Below are 17,645 nucleotides of genomic sequence, written 5' to 3'. Positions count from 1 at the left end.
AATACTTCTGCTTCTCTTGTCTCAGCAATTATACTAATTAGATTGAAAAATCCTGACATTTTCAATTAGCATTTACTACCAAATGTGTATCTTCAAATATAACAGAAGGTAAATACTGACTTGTGAAACCAGAATAAATTGCATGGTACCATGCCACAGGCGTGGAGTTAGACAGCACAATGTGTTAACATTATTATCTCTTACTATTTTGAATTGAAACAATACTTGTAAATTGTGTGTTAGTAAAAATGTAAGGAAAACATTTGGAAGTGGAATATGTCAAGTTGGGCTCAAAGCAATTAGAAAGCCAAAAAAAAAAAAAAAAGAAAGAAAGAAACAGATTTTCTTTCAACTAAGAGTCTGCAAAAGATCATAAAACATGCTCACTTCCCATCAGTGGTTCCACATGAAGTGTGCTGTTCAGGTCTCCATACGTGGTCCACGCCCATGTACTGTGACCTTGTGAAGAATGAAGAGTCTGACACATTTTCTACCAGCTTGTATACACAGCACTCACATCTAAGGGGTTTGGGGTTGCAGCCCAATGCTGGACTTAGGTGAAACCTAAATTAAGCCTCAAAGTACTTCCTTACTTACTTTCCACATCTGTGTATTTCTCACTTACTTTTCACATCTATGACCTGGAACCAAAAGGGCAGAGGGATGGTTCTTAAGTTTCCCAGCTCTGCTCATACTTTCCTGCATGACAGATGTCACATGGCTACACCTGTCTATCTGTCTATCAGACCACAGAAGGAGAACCACCATGTTTCCTTAAATGACATAAAAACATAATGTTGTTGTTGTTCAGTGTCTAAGTCATGTCATGTCTGACTCTTTGTGACCCCATGGACTGCAGCATGCCAGGCCCCCCTGTCCTTCACCGTTTGCTCTGATTCATGTCCCTTGAGTTGGTGATGCAATCCAACCATCTCATCCTCTGTCGTCGCCTTCTCCTCTCACCTTCAATCTGTCCCAGCATCAGGGTCTTTTCCAATGAGTCAGGCTCTTTGCATGAGGTGGCCAAAGTATTGGAGTTTCAGCTTCAGCATCAGTCCTTCCAATGAATATTCAGGACTGATTTCCTTTATGATTGACTGGTTTGATTTCCTTGCAGTTCAAGGGACTCTCAAGAGTCTTCTCCAACACCATAATTCAAAAGCATCACTTCTTCAGTGCTCAGTTTTCTTTATGGGCTAGCTCTCATATCCATACATGACTGCTGGAAAAACCATAGCTTTGACTAGATGGACCTTTGTTGGCAAAGTGATGTCTTTTCTTTTTAATATGCTGTCCAGGTTTATCATAGCTTTTCTTCCAAGGAGCAAAAAAAATGACAACCACTAGAATAATTAGGATGACAGTGTGTTGCTTAAATTTACACGACGGTGGGGCAGCTTATCTCATCAGCACTATTTTCAGTTCTTTGAACAGTACCTGACAGAAGTGATATCACTTCAGTTTTTTGTGGAATAAAAGATAAGAAAAAATTAGATGGATTGAGTATTTTATACATATATTTTGGCTTCCCAGGTGTTGCAGTGGGAAAGAACCCACCTGCAGGAGATGCAGGCTCAATCCCTGGGTTGGGAAGATTTCCTGGAGAAGGAAATGGGAACCCACTCCAGTGTTCTTGCCTGGGAAAGTCCACGGACAGCGGAGCCTGGTAGGGTTGCAAACGGTCGGACAGGACTTAGCAACTGAGCACACATGCATCTTTCTTGTATTAATAGCCTTTAGATACTCGTTTTTACCATCTTTTGAAAAACAGAAAATGAAGCCATAAGTCTGTCATAGACTTTTGTTGGAAAGTCTAATCTGGAGGGTGTTTTAATGACGTGGGGATATATGAAAGAAGTGGCAATATATTGAGAGCACACAATTATGATTAATTATGTAGTTTTAAATTAAAAGATAGGGGGAAACTGACTATCCCATTCGAAATAATACATCAGTGTTTGCAAAGACTTCATTTGGCATAATTTTGTTGATCAGAAAACTAATTAACCTGCTTGTTCACTTAAGGAAAAAAACTGGGTACAACACACACTCTATTAGCAGATTTCATTACATAGATTGTAAGTCCTTATTACTGAACTGAGAAAAATCTCAATTTTTTTAGGAACCAGAAGTGGTGGGAAGGGTCACTATATTTTCATTAAATAATACACAGCAAATGCTTTTTTCTGGCTTCTCAGAGAATTCGAAGTGCATTGGTCAGACTTGCAGGCCTTCTCATATGCACGGGTGAAGCGATTTTCATCATAGACTGAGCATGGACAGTTTTCCTAAATCTTGATGTGTGTGATGCAATGGTGATGCTTCAGTGAAGGGAGCAGGCTGGGGAGAGAAAAGTGCTGAGAGGAACCCTGGCTGAGTCCCTCAGCCTGTAGTGTAGACAAGTCGCTAGTACGTACAGGTCCAAATATCAAGAGAGCGCCTTCATCCCGCAAGAAAAACTGTTGATTGAAATTGTTATGAATTGAACTGGTGCCTAAAGTTAGCAGCATTGTATTGTGCAGTTAAAATTTCTGTTAAGAGGGTAGAATTCATATTGAGTTTTTAATATGCATGTACACATACACATACAACCTGAGGGATGGAGGAAAATTTTTGGAGTGATAGGAGTGTTAATTACCTTGATTGAGCTCATGCTTTCACAGGTGTATTACTACATATGTCCTAACTCATCAGACTGTATACATTAAAAATGTGCAGCACTCCAGTATTCTTGCAGGTAATTTTGCCTGCAAAATTCCTTGGACAGAGGAGCCTGGTGGGCTACAGTCCATGGGGTTATAAAGAGTTGGACATGACTGAGTGACTAACACTTTCACTTCACTTTCTTACACATCAATAAAGTTGTTAATCACTAACCTAATAAAAAATTTAAAAGTAAATTTAATGACATCTAACAATAACGACAACAAAACAACAGGAAGCAAGTTCAAGTGGCCGTGAAATATATGAAAGCATATTCAAATTGAGAGGGGGGTAGTTACATGCTTTAAAAATTGCAGTGTAACTTTTTGCCCATTTGGTCCAAATTTTAAAGCTCAACAATTTCCATCATTAGAAATGTGTGCTTCAGGGCCTTGGTGGTATAAAATTTGAATCTGTGCCTGTGGAAATTCTAGCAATATCTACTTAAAATTGCACGTACGTTGGCCCAGCAGTGCATGTCGAGGACCTCCTTCCCTGCGGTCACATCGCTCAGACATGAGGACTTGGGATTTGGACTCTCATCCTGCTTTGATTCCAGGGACAAATCCGGCCTATCAGAGGTGGGGGCGCCCCCACTGCCAGTAGCAGGAGGTCTCTATCACCGGTCTTGTTGAGAATTGCTGACAATTCGTGGTAATAAAAAGTTGTCCAACTTTCTGTCAATTTATTTGGTTCTTAAGCTTCCCTGGTGGCTCAGACAGAAGAAGAAGCTGCCTGTGATGTGGTAAACTGGGGTTGGATCCCTGGGTTAGGAAGATCCCTTGGAGAAGGGAATGGCAACCCACTCCGGTCTTCTTGCCTGGGATATCCCACGGACAGAGGAGCCTGGTGGGCTACAGTCCACGGGGTTGCAAAGAGTTAGACACAACTGAAGTAACTAACACACTTAAGCCCCCTGCAGTGAATTCCCCACCACCCCACAGGTGTTAACCAGTTAACAGGTGTTAATGAGGAGTAAATACCCATGGATAGCAGTGTGTCTGACTACATCAGCCACTGCCTGGAAGAAACAGGTACCTGCCCCAAAGCACCCGGTGTGCCCCCTGCACACAAGCCCACAAATGTCTTTGCAAGAAATGCAGTCGAAAATATGCTAATCTGAAGAAACTAAGAGAGGAAAGCAGAGTAGATCATCATGGCCGTAAACCAGGATCCAGAGAAGCAGCCAGTGTGGGGAGGACATGCTTCTATTCCTCAGCCCCTCTGGTGAAAGCCAGCGCCAGGAAATCACAGGACACTTTGTGCAGCTCAGTGATAAAACAGAGTCCAGCAGTCAGAGCCTGGGGAGTGGCAAGGGAAAAGAAAACAATGGATGATGTGTGGAGGAGTATCAGGTGTAACTTTTTGGATATTTGCTTAGACGTTTCTGTACTGTCTTTTCAATCTTCTAAAAACAAGTGTGTGTGTGTGTGTGTGTGTGTGTGTGTGTGTGTGTGTGTAGGTGCTGAAAGCAGGTCCTTTTTCTCCAGGATGTGTGCTGTTAGCAGTCCCCTAACCCTCAAAGAGCCTTACTCATCACAGAGGCTGTACTAGTTTCATTTTCCACAGTGTGTATTTGAATTTGTAAAGAGATTTCATTTACAGTTTTCCTGTTGTCACCAAGATAGTAAATATACAGTTGTCTTCTCTGTACTGTAAGCTAAAGAAATTAGCTGCTAAAATTCCCTAAATTTAATTAAGCAGAAGTGTTAGCAGTTTCTAACACTCTCCACAGGGGAATACTGCCGCTCAGAGCAAGCGTGATGGGCTTAGATGCTAAACTGATAACAGTGTCTGTAACTTCATCACTTGCTCTTTTTTCACCGTTATAGGGGAAAGGGAAAGGTTTGAGTTGAAATGAAAAAGAAGTAAAAGCAAGTGTGAAAGCCTTCAATCACCCATCTATCGTTTCTTTTATCTGATTCCCACTTCACGGAAATAAGTGATCATAATTGACGTTTTTCTGTGTTGAGTCTTCTTAGCTAGGAACACCAGTGTCCACGTGGATTTATAACAGTATTATTACCATCATCCCAGGGCTTCCCTGGTGACTCAGATGGCAGAGTCCACCTGCAGTGAGGGAGACCTGGGTTCGATTCCTGGATCAAGAAGATCCCCTAGAGATGGGAATGGCAACCTACTCCAATATTCTTGCCTGGAGAATCCCATGGACAGTGCAGCCTGGTGGACTATACTCCATGGGGTCACAAAGGGTCAGACATGACTGAGCCACCAACACACACACACCATCATTCCAAAGTGTGAGCTTCATTGATAAGGGCATGTGTCTGGAATCCTAACAAGTAAGATGCCTTTTGGATCAATGGGTTAAAATTCTTCCAGTATTTACTTTTACTTAGTAAAATATGGTGCATTATTTGGATGACAACTTTAAAATATGTTTAGGGAGTGTGTGTGCACACCGTGCTTACGTCTGAAATTCCATAGCTCTTAAATATTTTCATCATTCATTCCTTACTGTTCACTTTACTTTTATGTGTATATATTCTAGTTGCCAAAATAGATTCTACGCTTATGGAAGGTGGTGTCTCCTTTTACAGTCTCTTCATCTTGCTAACACCTGTGCAGAAATCAGTAGGGGCTTAAATGCTCTAGTGAGGTTTTGTGAAGAAGGCTGTGCCTGGAAGATTAGACATCAGTTATTCCAGAGAAGCTGCAATGAACAAGCACATGTCATTTGTAGTAATCATGGCACTGAAGGAGTATACGGGAAGTCTTGTTTAAATCAGGAAATAATTTGGATAAGTAAAGGGGAATCATGGTCTGAGGTTCCTGAATAACAGAAGGCAGTTGACTTTATCCTCAAATTCTTGATGTGGCAATTAAACTTTCATAATCAATGTTTTGGGAAGATTCCTCCAAATATACATTGTAACACTGAGTAGAAAAATCTGTGGAAAAGGCAGAGGAGAGGAAATAAATGAGATTATCAGTTATATGAGGTAATAAAACCCTATGACATGTAAGACTGGACTTTTCCCCCATTATTTAACAAACTGAAAAACTAAGGAAGAGTGGTTAAATGACTTGAACCAAACAATCATTCCATAAATTGTAAAATGCTCTCTGTAACTAACTTCACACAACACACAATTAGTTAGATGTGCCAAATTTATAAGCTGTTGAACAATCTGTTTAAAACATGCTTATTATAAATGTGAAGTAACTGGCGTTTAGTGTTTGGTGTTTCGTACGTTAGCAGTTCTCATTTGTGCGCTCAGTTCCTCAGGGGACTTAGATACTCTCAGACGAAAAAAATGCGTGTGTGTGCTTTAAAAGAAAAAATAGCTTGCATCCAATTTTTAAATATCAACACAACCCATTAAAGATAATGCTATTCTAAGTTGATTTTCTCTTCTTGCCTTTCCCATACTTTCCCATCTATAATTATGCATCTGTTTTGGTTTCTCTAAAGAAGCATTTTGCTCTGAGCTAATTTTATGAGTCAGAGGAGTCTACTTTTTACATTTACTTACCTCATGGCTCCCTGGGAACTCCTATCCTTGTCAGCCTCTTGGAATAAACACCAGTCGTGGACCAGACTTGCTTCCGTCTCTCCCCTTCTTCCTCCTTCCCTTCCTTCCTTCCCTCCCTCTCTTTCTTCCTTCTTCCCTTAATTCCACCCTCTTCCCTCCCATATTCTCCTATTCTCCTCTCCCTCTCACTGTTGATTTTTTCTCTCTCTTTTTCTATGCTACCAACAATATCACTATAGAAACAAAAAAGAGACAGCTGTGCTCTGGATCACTCCATCCTGAAAGATCAACCACCTGCCTCATCACCATGCCAGGCAGAGCAGAGAAGCCTCATTACAGAACCCAGAACAGAGAAGCCTTGTTACAGAACTGGAACAGAGTCCATCTGTGATTCTAGGAGGTTCTGAGATACAGTTTATAGAACTTTTCAAGCTAAGGCATCTTCCAAGATAAAACAACAAAGCTGAAAGTAGAGCGAGAAGTATTAACATTCTAATTCATGGCTGAAAAGGGTGATCATGAAGAAACAGAAAAGCTGAGCAGATCTGTAATGAGTAAGGAGATTGAGTCAGAAACCAAAAATATCCCAAGAGAGAGATGCTCAAGACCAGACAGCTGATGAATTCCAATAATCGTTTAAAGAATTCATACCAAAAATATATAAAAAAAGAGAGTAGGTCCACAACTTAGTCTACAATATTAATAGTTAATCACAGCAAAGATTTGAATACAATCTAAAAGATTAGTAATAGGAATTTGGTTAAATAAAGTATACTTCTTTCATAATAAAAAATAAAAGAATGCATTTATCAAATGAGAAAGATGCTGAGGAAGAAGTATTGTTAGTACTTAAAAAAAGATGCAAAGATGATAAACACGTGTGTAAACACATGTATTTATTTCTTAACTGGGCATAAGTATGTGGGTATGGGACAAGTTCATGAGTGTTTCTCATTGGTTACTTTTATATAATCATTGTAATATTCATCTTTGTGTTTTCTTCTGTGCTCTTAGTAAATTTAAATGGTAATCTAATTGTAATTTATAGTATTAATAGCTATAAATATGAGCTACTACAGGCCCACACTCCCTTATCTCTAATTTCCAAGCCCAACTGTCTTTGACAACTAGAAGTTTTTTTGTAATTCACTGGGGACATTAATGGGCTGAATTAAATGAGGCTATTTATGAAAGTCTTTCTGCACCCACTGAGTGCCAATATCTGCGTGTCTCCCTGTGGAGATATGAATGTGCTTGATTCTGTGCTGCACACGCAGACCTTCCTGAGGCCTTACATGTTATCAGTCTCAGGCAGTGGATCATCATTCTAACCCCCCAGTTCTAAGCTTTAGAAGTCATCTGACTCACAGGGTTTTGTAGAAGGAATTCTGGATACGCGCCAGCTTCCCACCAGTACAAATGCTCCTGTGTAGTAACTGAAGAAAGAGAACAAGTTAGTATTCCCAAATTATTTTTAAAAGAAAGAAAAATATTTATCACAACTGAAAGGAGAAATGAAATATTCACCATTTTACCTGAATGGCTCAACACTCCTCTCTCAGGAATCAAAGTAATTGTAGATGAAAAATCATCCAGGACTTAGTATACCTGAGCAACAGTGCCTACATACTTGACCTAATTGACATTTATAAAACAGCTAGCCCCTAAACAGCAGAACTCTCATGGATTATTCACCAAGTTAGGCCATATTCTGAGCTGTAGAATAGCCATGGAAAATTTAAAATAATTGAAATAATTCAATGTAATTTCTCTGGTGAAAACAAAAAAAGAAGAAGAAATGAAACAAGGTAACTGAACAGCCCATAAATATTTGAAAATTTAAAATATAATTTCAAATAACTCATGAGTCAAAAAGGAAAAGATAAAGGAAACTAAAAAAAAAAAAGATATTTTGCATTGGATAAACACACACACACACACACACACACACACACACACCTCAAAAAAAATGTCTAGGATGTCTTCTCTCTCCACTCCTAATCCATATTGTGCTTGAGGTCCTAGTCAGGGCAATAAGGCAAGAAAAAAATATAAAATTCAAACAGTTTGGAGAGAAAGTAACAAAAGTGTTTCTATTTTCAAACAATGTAATCAACCACACAGTACTTACCAAAGGATCTACAGGCTCTTACAAAACTAATAAGTAATTTTATCAAGTTTTAGGATACAAGGTACAAAATACACAGAAACCAGTATCTTTTCTGTATGTGATCAATAGATGATTAGAGAAAAAGAAAAGCAATGTCATTTATATTACTGTTGTTGTTATTGTTTAGTCGCTAAGTCATATCCAACTCTTTGCAACCCCATGAACTGCAGCACCAGGTTCCCCTGTCTTTCACTATCCATTATGACAGCACCAAAGCCCATGAGACTTGGACAGTCATCCCACAGAGTATGCACACGGCCTCTGTGTTGAGAATTGACTGAATCCGGGGAGAGATGGACCATGTCTACGGATCAGAAGACTAAACATTGTTAAGATGTTAATTCTCCCTGTATTGATTTATTGGCTCAAACTAATACCAATCAAAATCTCAGCAGGACTGTTGAGTAGATGTTAAGAAGCTGATGCTAAAATGCATAAGACAAAAAACAAAGGAATTAGAATAGTCAGAAGAATTTTTAAAAAACAAGAACAAATGAGTAGAACGTATGGGGCTTTATTTCAAGAGTTGCTGTTTAAGCCAGTCCTCAAGAGAGTGGGTACTGACAGCAGCAGAGACAAAAAATCAATGAAAAAAAATGACTTCTGTGTGTGTTTATACATACAATGGATTTACAACACAGATACATTAGCAATTTAATGAAGAAAGAGTATTCTTTTCAAAACACAATGTGGGAGAACTGAGCAACCATATGCAAAAAGACCCCAAACTTTTGAAACACAACTTCCATGACATAAAACAATCATAAGATGCTAATAAATAACTATTAAAACTTCAAAAATAAAATTAAGACAACATCTTTGTGAACTGGAGTTTGGCAAAGATTTCCATGATATGACAGAGGACATGACCTATACCTGAAAACATTAGTAAATTAACAGAGGAAATCAATGTTAGGAGTTAATTTGAAATAGTGGCCTATTTTTTTTATAGATGTCTATTGAGCGTTTCCTATATACCTGGCAGTGTTCTAGGCATGAAAAAAGGTTTCATCGAAATGAAAAGCTTTTCTTCTTTTAAAGTACAGTTAATCGTATGAGAAGTTAACCATAGGAAGACACGCATTTAACATATGAAAAGTTACAAACTGGGAGAGAATGCACAATGCCCATCTGAGGAAGGACTCATGTAGAGAAAACACAAAAGTCTCAAAACACAATCAAAAGGGAATGGATGACCCAATAAAAAAGGGGGCAAATAATTAGAACAGACAGCAAAGAAGAGGAGCAGGCAGAACACAAGCACTTGAAAGGCTGGTGCTCATCTTTGCTTGTGGTTGTCGAGATGCAATTAAAACCACAAAGTGATGCCACTGCATCCCTGGAAAGGTGACACATGAAGCAGAACACACGTGACAGCACTTAGTGCAAATGCCCGCACGGGTGTGGAAGGGAAGGGAGCCGGTAGGAAGGCAAAACAGCGTCGCTGAAAGGACCAGTCCGCAGGTCTCTTCTCCAGGTACATCTCCACTTCTACGAGTCGGCACTCTTATTGTTCATACATTTGACTGCTACTTAGCTTTAAATATGAGACCCTTCAAAGAAGTGTCTCTGACCACAGCACCTGTTTAGCTCTCACTCTCCATCCCTCTTGTTCTGTGTGTGTCTTTTTGTATATTTCTTTAGTTAGTTAATTTTTGTTTGTCTTCATAATACTTCTCACTCTGTGTTTTTGTCAGTTCATTTAATTGCTTGCCTGTTTACTCTTGTCTTAGTTCCAGCTGCTCTAAGGAAATACCATAGACAGGGAGGCTTATAAACAGAAGAAAACAGTCTCTCACGGTCTGGATGCTGGCAGTACAAGGTCAGGTGCCAACATAATCTGGTTCTGGTGAGAGGCTGCCTCTGGGCTGGCAGGAAACAGCTGGCATCTCATCATATTCAACATGGCAGAGATGGAGAGGGAGCCAGGTCTCTGGCGTCTCTTCATAATAGCCCAGGAAAGGACTACCCTGGTGAAGTCCACTGGCCTCGATGACCATCCTGTTCATCACTCAGAGCTGATACTGGCATTTGCCCCTGAGCCCAGTCAGGCAGGATTTTCCATCTTTCCTGGGACAGGAGATTCTGAAGGTCATTTGGCCTCATGGTGATGTGCCGCTTTGGGAACCAGGTTTGTAGCTTGGCGTTTTGTTGATCTGGAGTATGCCATCAGTCCCCATCCTGTCCTGGGAAGGTTAGTGAAGTATGCTGCATTTTACTTCTCTCAGGACACAAGTGTGTCATTTAGCAGATTGTTATTGTTGCCACCGCTGGATGGCATAGACTACAAAGATGGATGTGTTCCCAATTAAATATCCTAAAGGAGCTTTCTTATTGAGAATATTTGGCCAAATACTTTGAAACCCACTTGTTTAGTCATCACACAACTCAAACCACAACTCCTCACCATAGAATATATAAAACTGGCCAGCTTTTCTCTTATAGCCTGTGGATAGTCATTTGGCAGTTTGAATCTCAACAAACGTAGTCAAGACTTCCCAGGTGGCTCAGTGATGAAGAATCCTGCCAGTGCAGGAGACGTAGCACACTCAGCTTTGATCCCTGGGTCAGGGAGATCCCCTCGAGTAGGGAATGTCAACCCACTCCAGTATTCCTGCCTGGAAACTTCTATGGACAGAGGAGCCTGGTGGGTTACAGTTCATGGGGTTGCAAAGAGTCGGACACGACTGAGCACTGAGCATGCACACACACATATGCAGTCAATTGCACAGTCATCTGGGAAGTTATGTAGCACTGGGATAATATGCACTGTTCTAGTATAAATATACTCATCACAGCATCTTACAGAATTTCAGCTATAAGAGCTTTTAATTCCACCAGCTACCCCCCTTTCTTTGTATCAGACAAATGATTCATCTCTCTGTGGGAGCATTCTAGAGTCTCAAGACGCAAGTGCTGAATCGTAGTAAACTGCAAGATGGGGAAAGTGATGACAGGTCTCACAGGGAACCGGAGCTGGGCCAGAGGGTCCTGACAGCCATTCTCGGTTCATCAGCAGATGCTCGCGATTACTCAAGTCCTTGAAGTCACAGAAAGGACTGACAGGACTGCTCATTTTTGAAATTAAAAGATAAGTTTTATCTTCATCATGGTGAACTGGTCAGCTGAATATTTCAGCAGTTGGGGAGGAACTGAGACAAACTGTCAAGTAAAAATTTGCAGTCGTCTGAAAGAGACCATGTAGTAGAGGACAGCGAGCTGAGCTTTGTGGGGGACAAAGGAGGACAAGCCTATTTAATTTCCTCCAGTGATGGAGGGCCAGGACCCTGGACAGAGGAGAGACAGATGTGGTTGGTCTGAGAGGGAAGACGGTACTGTGCTGCTCATAACCCTCCCCAGTTCAGGAGGAGACTGTGTTTACTGGGCAGGGAGAGGGTGTTGGGGGGCAGAGTCAGTAATTCTGAGGGAGGGCAGCAGACTGCAAGGGAAGGGTGTCTCTGGGGAGGGGCTGAGCCTGTGTGGGATTCTCCAGAAGACCTCATTCACCTGTGTGAAGCCCAGGTATCCCAAGGTCCCCAGTGCTCCAGGATACACCAACAAGCAAGTTAAGTTACTGACTTCAATCTAAGTTATGAAAAAAAAACAGCCAAAAAGATGTTTTAAAAATTCCTTTCCAATTTATAAAGTTATATAACATGATCTCTGTAAGTACACAGCTCCAAGTTCTCATCATTTTCCTAAATCTCTCAAAAATGACACGTCTTGACTCAGATTAGGTGTGTGTGCACAGTTGTAAGAGAAGCCATGGGGTGACTTGCTGGTGTACAGTGTGGAATGTAATGCTCTAAGGGCCATGGGGTAACACGGACATGTGACGTCAGATCCCTGGAAGGTTTCTCCTGCAGCAGGATGTCACACCGAGAGGTTAACTGTGCGGCTAGAAGTGTGACTGTCTGAGGCTCTGATGGGCTGCCTGTCCTCCCCCTGGAAGTGAGATGAGATCCCAGGGTTTCCTTGAAAGGCCGAGCCCAGGCGACTTGAATGCACACAGTGAACATCCATTAATTCTTATAGACATGCCCTTCCTTCTTTTCATATGCTAATCCTCTTAATCAGATGATGATCAGTTGGGTTTTGCCAAGGGCACCTCTTTTCTAAAGGTGACTTTTGGGTATTGCTGCTGCCAATCTGTCTCAGAACATGGAGTTCCTGGTGGGATGGTGGTTCGTGTGGTTCCTGCCAAAGGTCACAGCACTGTTTCTCTAGTTTGCTTCAGCTCCTTCAAATTCAGAAAAGGAGACTTGTGCTTGAATCCCAGCCTTACTGTATACTGTGGTACAGTCATGCCTCACTGACATGGTACCAGCACCTTGACCCAGGATGTCCAGCCTCCAGGGCTGGGAGAAATGACCGTCTGGCCTTTATAAGCAGCCCTACCCAAGTATTCTGTGATGTCAGCTGGAATTGACCAAGACAGAGCATTTCCAAAGATGGAGACCGTGGCATCAAAGGTTGATTGATTAGACCAAACATGCAGTTGAAATGCTAACCTGGGCTTCTCTGGAGGCACGTATGTGTGTCTGTGTACGCGTGAGGTATTGTGTGTTTATATGAACATGTTTAAACATGCCTTAGAGGGTGCTGAAGGAGAGGAGGTGGAGGAGAGGAGAGTAAGAGACGCCCAGCCCTGTTGAGAGCGTCTTGGCCTGGTGACGGGAAATCAATTTGTTCCATGAACTTTTCTTTCTTCTCAAGCTTCCCTGGGATTTAATATGCAGCATGGTACGAGACTTGTCCCCATGTCGCAGAGACAGACACTTAATTTGGTAATAATGTGCACAGGCTCCTCCAGCCTGCCAATATTTCATTCCAGTCAAAGGCTTTCCTCCTGAGGGGCTCTTGGCTGCAAATGAGCAAGAAAGGGAAATATTCTGGCCAGGCCCAGCCCACGGAATAAAGGAATGCAATCGAGTATTCAGGGAGATGGAGGTGGGCCTGGGGGGAGCCTGATACCTGAGCGTAGCCCTGGGACATGGAGTTACTACCCTCCGCCCAGTCCACAGACACTGCAAACAGCGTTTGAGGGCAAACAGCGGCCACAGGAGGAGAATGTTTCTGAAAGAATGGACCACGGATTCAACCAGCCTTTTACCCATCCCTTTTGTTTTATCTCTTTTGGAGAGTTAATTTACACACATCTCTTCTGGAGAGTTAATTTACACACGGATAATCGAGGATGTGTTTTCCTGTCTCCAGGGTTAATATGGAGAAATAACCTGAAATACTGCTGGATGGCTTTAAAATACTAACCGAGTTGCCTTCTCCATCTGGCCTCCATGACTGGGCACATTTTGCACCAAATGATTTAAGACAGACTAGAACAGTATTTCCAAAAGCATGGATCAGCCTCACTGAAAGAGTTAATGATGGTAGGAAATTTTACAGAAATTTGTAAGAGAATAGTACAAGCTATGAGCATATCCTGAGCATTCTTTCACAAAGTGTATCTCATTCGGTCACATAGATGCCCTGGTTTTAATAGGGCTCACACAACTTAGAAAACTATTTTTTGAATAGATTTGACAAAGTCTTAATCAAAAAGGCCCTCAGCCCAATGAGTTCTCTGAAATTTTCTCCTCTTCTCTCTTAACTTATATTTGCAATTGAGGAGAAGTGTTGTTCAACAAAACATCAGAGTCTCATGTAGAACATGATGCTTTTTTCTATATTTTCATTCCAGCATGGATCAGAAAGTCCCTAATTCCATCTCATTTTTCAGTCCCAAAATGCATTTGTAAGAGGTGTGTCAGAAACTGTGAGAGTGAGCCTAGCAGTCTAGAGAAGTGGGTAGAACCACTAATATTAGAGCAGGACTTTCAGGCTTCTTCCGCTCTTTGATTTGAAAAGAACTCTGTGACCTTGGGAGAGTTGCTCAGCTTCTCTGAGACTCATTTCTAACCTCAGATGAAAAATTTCAGTTTTCGTTTTCATCCTACTTTGTATTATTCTTTTTTTTTTTGTATTATTCTTATTATTAAGAGCAATCCCAAATCTATGTGTTATTGGATGTATTGACCCAGAAGATCTTCAACATTAATTAAATAGACAAGAATATTACAAACGGAATATTTCAAAAGAGCTGCCAAAAGTAATGTTTCATTAACTCTGCAATGGATGATTCGCCCATTACACTCAGAGATCTTGTTGCACAGAACACTTTGCTTTTATTGTGCTGTTTTGCACTGCTCCTACCACACCAGCCTCACGTCCTAGCTTTAGAAGCGTCCTGGTAGGGCTTGGAAGGCAGGCTCAGGAGGACGGTCCAATGGAACGTGAATCCAGGTGGAGCTGGCCTCACTGCCTCTCCTAAGAGCCCGCAGCAAATGGCTTAGTCTTTTGAGCCCGAGTTCATCTGACTGAACATTGAGGATGATAATGCCTCCCTGAGCTATTGCGACCACCCAGCCGATCTACGGCGCAGGGCACGTAGCTGCCATAGACACACTCCCTGGCTTCAGCACTGTCTCCCTTTGGTCCTTAGAAGGACGGCCATGTGAGGAAAGGCTGTGTACAAGAGAAATACCACACAGGCATCTAATACAAAAGTTTTCTGCCTTACCAAAATTACATCATGGGAGCTGTTCCAACCCACACAGAAGGGCAGGGTTAGTGCACAGAAGACCACCATAGTCTACCATAAATCAGCCGTAACCATCCCCATGGTAAAGTCCAGGGAAACGATGATACAGTTTCTAAATAACTGCAAAAATATTTAGGTTTGCTTTATTTTACTCATTTGTGGGGCAGGTGGTATATGTCAAATTATGGTTCTAGAAAATTAATATAGCTTTTAAAGTTAACATCTGAAGCAAGCCAAATACATGATGAAAAAGTTGTAAGATTTGGGAGAAGTATCACTGAAATAAACAGAAACATCAAGAAGGGGAATATTTACTGGAAGTCATTTTGGTGATTAAACTATTCCCATTTTGGAGTACAGAACTATTTTGCCAGGTCTTAAAAACCAACCATCTCTTTATGTACCCCTAGGGTGCACTTTCTGTAATATTAGCCCGCCAGTCAGTACTTAGATTGAAATGTTTGATATGAAAGATGGCCATTTACCAGACTGGCACCAAATGAACTAAGACTGCAGGCTATAATGCCTTTTAAACAAAATTGCAGTGTAAGTCACAAAATTTGTAGCATTCACTGTTTATGAGGAGAAAATAAATTGCTAGCTTGTGCAAAGACTGGTGATTTGACACAATGCAAATATTTTTGAATGCTTCTAGCCCACACCTTAATCTTTCTAACCTATTTCCTTATAGTGAGCACAATGAGGAACCTAACCAATCTTAAATGGGAGCTTCAGAGTAACAGGTGGGCCCTGGCAAGATGCTCGTACTTAACGCCAATTAAGAATAAAAAAAATTTACTCACAGGAGAAACAGTATGAGACTTTTCTGAACATCAAGAAATTTGACAAGCTCTTTCAAGTTGAAAAACCAAGGACACAAATTGGCTTGAAAGCCATGACTCTCAAGTTCTTGGTTCAGCTTTTGGACAATTATTCATGGAACACTTGGCTACAATTATTGTCACTGTGGTTCAAAAATCCTTAATGTAAGGGTAACTGTTGTAGGCAAGAGACTGGATCTCTTTAGGGAAGTGTATGTGCTTTATCTATTTTCATAAGAAAAATAATCAACTTCAGAAAATGTCATTTGGGCCCCAAATTAATGCTTTAACTAAGATAGAAGTAAAAGGAAACATATTTATCTGGAGACTTAGTGTCTATGATCAGAGAGAATAAGAAATGAAAATGAAATCCTAAGAAGTACCTCAATCCAGTCTGCTTTATCTGGAACAATCTTCTCTGCATTATAAAATTTACAATAAAAAAGCAAGTATTTTAATGACTTTGGATTCTTAGGGGGACCAATCAATAAATTGATAGTTAATATTTATTTTTAACATATTTTACTTTACAGCAGCTTTAGCTTCACAGCAAAATTGAGTGGAAAGTAAGACATGTTCTCAAATATCCCCTCCCCAAATGTGCACAAATAAACTGTGGAAAATTCTGAGAGATGGGAATACCAGACCACCTGACCTGCCTCTTAAGAAACCTATATGCAGGTCAGGAAGCAACAATTAGAACTGGACATGGAACAACAGACTGGTTCCAAATAGGAAAAGCAGTACGTCAGGGCTGAATATTGTCACCCTGCTTGTTTAACTTCTATGCAGAGTACATCATGAGAAATGCTGGGCTGGAAGAAGCACAAGCTGGAATCAAGATTGCTGGGAAAAATATCAATAACCTCAGATATGCAGATGACACCACCCTTATGGCAGAAAGTGAAGAGGAACTAAAAAGCCTCTTGATGAAAGTGAAAGAGGAGAGTGAAAGAGTTGGCTTAAAGCTCAACATTCAGAAAACTATGATCATGGCCTCTGGTCCCATCACTTCATGGAAAATAGATGAGGAAACAGTGGAAACAGTGGCTGACTTTATTTTTCTGGGATCCAAAATCACTGCAGATGGCGATTGCAGCCATGAAATTAAAAGACACTTACTCCTTGGAAGAAAAGTTATGACCGACCTAGATAGCATATTAAAAAGCGGAGACGTTACTTTGCCAACAAAGGTCCGTCTAGTCAAGGCTATGGTTTTTCCAGTGGTCATGTATGGATGTGAGAGTTGGATTAGAAGAAAGCTGAGTGCCAAAGAACTGATGGTTTTGAACTGTGGTGTTGGAGAAGACTCTTGAGAGTCCCTTGGACTGCAAGGAGGTCCAACCAGTCCATCCTAAAGGAGATCAGTCCTGGGTGTTCTTTGGAAGGACTGATGCTAAAGCTGAAACTCCAATACTTTGGCCACCTCATGTGAAGAGTTGACTCATTGGAAAAGACCCTGATGCTGGGAGGGATTAGGAGCAGGAGGAGAAGGGGATGACAGAGGATGAGATGGCTGGATGGCATCACCGACTTGATGGACATGAGTTTGGGTAAACTCCAGGAGTTGGTGATAGACAGGGAGGCCTGGTGTGCTGTGATTCATACGGTCACAAAGAGTCAGACACGACTGAGTGACTGAACTGAACTGAACTGAACTGTAATGTGCACAGCCTCCCCCATCACCATCCTCTCCAGATGGAATGTTTGTCACTGATGACCCTGTACAGACTCGTCATCATCACCCACATTTCCAGCTGACATCTGGGCTCGTTCTTGGTGCTGCAGATTCTATGGGTTTGGACAATTATCCAATGACATAGATCTACCATTAGAATGTCATACAGAGAACT

This window comes from Budorcas taxicolor, chromosome 13, assembly GCF_023091745.1.
Source record: "Budorcas taxicolor isolate Tak-1 chromosome 13, Takin1.1, whole genome shotgun sequence".
Taxonomy (NCBI): Eukaryota; Metazoa; Chordata; class Mammalia; order Artiodactyla; family Bovidae; genus Budorcas; species Budorcas taxicolor.
Note: the sequence above shows the minus strand (reverse complement) of the source record.